The 3,933-nt window shown below is 52.3% G+C and overlaps 1 pseudogene; it reads right to left on the bottom strand.

Annotated features, from left to right (window-relative positions):
- Window positions 1-596: 596 nt before the first annotated feature.
- On the bottom strand, window positions 597-1,721 carry LOC133930416 (uncharacterized; annotated as a pseudogene).
- Between the last annotated feature and the right edge of the window lie 2,212 nt (window positions 1,722-3,933).

Here is a 3,933-nt window from a genome sequence, read left to right as displayed (position 1 = left end):
AAGGGGCTCAAAACCCGAACCTACGACGTGCTAGCAAAGCATGGGAAAGGGTGGATCGATGAGCTGCCTACTGTGTTATGGGCCAACCGGACCACGCCAAACCGCGCCACCGGGGAGACGCCGTTCTTCCTCGTCTACGGCCCTGTTCAAGTTGATCTTTTATAACTGCACGATCGCTAATGGAGAAATCTATGTCATATATATCCGTAAGTCTAGCAATCTTGTGCACATTAAACTTTGAGAAACTATCTCTTGGATCAAGACAAGAAAAACATATAAGCAACTCTGAAGATAGCTCATTGAAACGATGAGTCATCTCTGTGTTTATAGCATCAAGAGCTACATAAAAGGTGTCAACACGATAATGATGGTCTTGAGTAACACTGATCTTACTTCGCCTTGATTGGCCCCATCTTGGTACTATTTCATCCATATTTGGAATTGGTATCTCATTTTGTTTACAAAATGTTTTGACTTTCGCAAACAATGGCTCCCAACCATGATTCCTCAAGTTAAGCAAACGTGCTTTCACATCAATCAGTAATGACATGGCCTCAACAATATTTTGGTCCTTTCTTTACAAAAGTAGAGATAACTCACTTGTAATATGAAAAATTTTCAACATCATCTTCATAATGAACACAAAGTTGAAGCTCTCCATTATTCTCATCAAACCACCCGCTGATGTTGGATTCCGGGCATCTTCCTGCACAAGCCCTAGCACCTCTATCACTGCAACCCACATGGATTCAATACGGATTAAAGTTTTATAATGAGAACTCCATCTAGTATCCCCGAGTCTGGCCAAGTTAGTTTCTTGATGTTTCCCTCTTCCAGAAAAAATATCACCGCTATCTAACTTGGCCAATAAGTTCTCACGGTGCTTGCTAGATAATAAATCCTTCCTCTTGCAAGATGCACTAGCTGTGGTCACAATCATATTAACGTATTCAAAGAACTCATGAATAGATGTGCAACTACCTACGATAGAAACGACTACCAATTGCAATTGATATGCAAAACAATGGACATAGAAAGCATATGTGTTCTCATCTCTAATGAGTTTCTGAAGACCATTGAATTCACCTCTCATATTCGAAGCTCCATCATACCCCTGCCCTCGAACTCTTGCAATGTCCAAACCGTGTATAGAAAGCAACTCAAATAAAGCTCCCTTCAATGCATCTGATGTTGTTTATGTGACATGTTTAAGACCCAAAAATCTTTCCATAACCTTTCCTTTCTTATTCACGAACCTGTGCACCATCACAAACAATTATTACAACATCAGTATATCACACACCCAACAATATCACAATTTAACAAATAAATAAGATCACTAACCTCACAATCACGGCCATCTGCTCCTTCATTGATATATCACGAGATTCATCGATAAGAATAGAGAAATAACCATCCCCAATCTCTTTCTTTATCTCTTTGGTTATCTCCTGTGCACAACTCTTTGCAAGGTCCTTTTGAACTGATGGTGCAAGCATACGAATATTTTTAGGACACAACTCCTCAAATACAATCCTCACTTCCTCATTTCTTTTTTTGTACCAATCAATCATCTCTAGAAAATTACCCTTGTTCGATGAAGAAGAAGATTCATCGTGTCCACAGAATGCATGACCTTGCATTAGGAGATAGCTTGCTCAATCTAAAGATGCAGTCAAACGAATTTCATATTTGGCTTCTGATTCCTTACTATGAGTCATCACCTTATATGACACACTAGCCTTTTGATTTTTGAAATCTTCGCATGCTGTTCTAACTTTATTGTGGGCACTATTAGGCCCACCAACATGTTCAGGTAATGATTTATATGCATTCTTCCAATTTCTAAATCCTACTTTTGAAAATACATCATACCAAAAATGAGACTCTGAGGGATCATATCTAAAAAGATAGCAATAGAAACAATAAGCTGCATCCTTCTCCACACTATAGTCTAACCAATCACATTTAGTAAACCATGCTACACAAAAAAATCCTTAAATCTTTACCAAACTGTTTTTTGGGGAAAGTATGTCCAATTGGTTGAGTCGGACCCTTTAACACATAAGCTCTTCTGCCTCCTCTGCCTCAACCACACCGTGCCGTGCTGGCTCCAGCAGGAAGGCGGGGTCTCGGGTGTGGTAGCAGGAGAGAATGTGCTCGGCCACACCTTGAGCCAGCACACGCCCCTCTCGAGTCGCCAGCTCCTGGACAGCGGCAGGAAGGGCCTGGAGGCGCTGGGCGATCTCCGCAAACCCAAGGGCGATGTGGCCGGTCGTCTCCTTGTCCAGCGACTGGTCACCCACGAACACGCGCCCGATCCCGGTCGCCTCCACAGAATCTCGTGCCTGCTGAAGGATGTCCCGCATCATTAGCTTCACGTTCGTCCGCTCGGCGAGGGCGGTCTCGAGCTCGTCCTCGGCGTTCTTCAGCCGGTCCTCAAGGCTGGTGCCATCGGCGGCGCTGATAGGAACGCCCCTCATGGTTGGGATCTCCCGGTGTTGGGCGGCCGCCTCGGTCTGAGCTCGCTCCAGCTGCTCGGCCCGGGCCTTGTCGACCTGCTCTCGGGCAGCCAGGTTGACCTCCTGCTTGGCGACCACCTCCTCCCGGGTGGTGAGTGCCGACGATGCCGAGTCGGCATCCGCCTCGCGCCGCACGATCTGCTCCTCCCGGGCGTCAAGTGCCAATGCCGTTATTTCAACGTTTGTCTCGCACAGTGCTACCTACTCCTCCCAGCAGAGGACGTCGGCGCGCCCGTGCTCGAGCTCGTCGCTCTGGCGGGACAAATTCACCTGGGCAGACCGCACGGCCTCCTCCCTCTGGCTGGCCGCCTCCTCCCGAGAGGCAACCTGCCGCTCGCGGGCGAGCAGCTCTGCGGCGCACTTACTCGATGCTTGGTCGTGCTCCGCCGCGAGCCATTCTAAGCGGCTGGCCTTCTCCTGCGCGGTGACTGCCTCGTCGTGAGCCTCCTCCAGTGCCTCCCGCTCCTCGGCCACCTCGCGCATGGACTTCTTGTAGGATGTGCGGGCCGAGGCAATGCGGGTCTCCAGCAGCTTCCGGGCCTCCTCCAGCCGGCCCCTCTCATCGACAAGGGCGGCGCGCTCTTCTTGGAGCTCGGCCCGCTCTGCCGCCATGGCCACTTCGAGCCGCCCGATGACCTCCCGGGCGCTTCCCAGCACCTCGGGGAGGGGTTCCGAGGCCAGGCCAGAAGGTGCCCGGGGGCTGGGTCCCCTGCGAGCCCTCTCTGCAGAGGCGCTCGGGGACCCCGATGGTGGCCGCGCCAGTGCTGCCCTCGTCGCAACCACCTCCCTTACGGCTACCCGTTCCTTCCTCGGAGGGCTCGGGGTAGGTTCGACCGGGGCTCTCTGCTCGGGACCGGCCGGGGCCCTCGGCTCAGAACTGGCCGGAGCCCTCGGCTCGGGGTCCGTTGGCGCGCTCGGCCCAGGGACAGGGGCTAGCCTCGAATGCTCCAATTGCTCCTAGCCTCCTATAGAGTCCTTGGGCGGCCTGAAACGAAAACAGGTTAGTAACCAGCCGAAATCCGGGCAAAACATGCTCGAGACAGAAAAGGGAGCTTACGTGGCTTTGGGCCCACGGTACCGCCATTGGGACTGCGGGATCCGGAAGCCAGGGATCTGCGGCTTCGACTCAGACCTCCTCCTTTTCGGGGGAGGGTTCTGGCCCTTGGGCCATCGTGGGCTGGTCCCGGCGGCCGCCCCGGAGCCTGCCTCTAAAGGCTGGTTGGTCTGGCCACCAGCAGTTGCACCACCAGCCGGGCTCTGGCCCTCGGGTTGCCGTGCCCTAGTTCCGGCCTCCACCCCGGAATCCGCTCTCGAAGATTGGCCGCCTCGGCTGCCCACCGTCGCGCCACCTACCGTCGGCTGTTATCGCGGAGGTGACGGCGACGAGGAAGAGGATGGCTGAGGGACGTAC

The sequence above is a fragment of the Phragmites australis genome, chromosome 1 (assembly GCF_958298935.1).
Source record: "Phragmites australis chromosome 1, lpPhrAust1.1, whole genome shotgun sequence".
In the NCBI taxonomy this organism is placed as follows: Eukaryota; Viridiplantae; Streptophyta; class Magnoliopsida; order Poales; family Poaceae; genus Phragmites; species Phragmites australis.
This window is presented reverse-complemented; position numbering and strand designations above follow the sequence as displayed.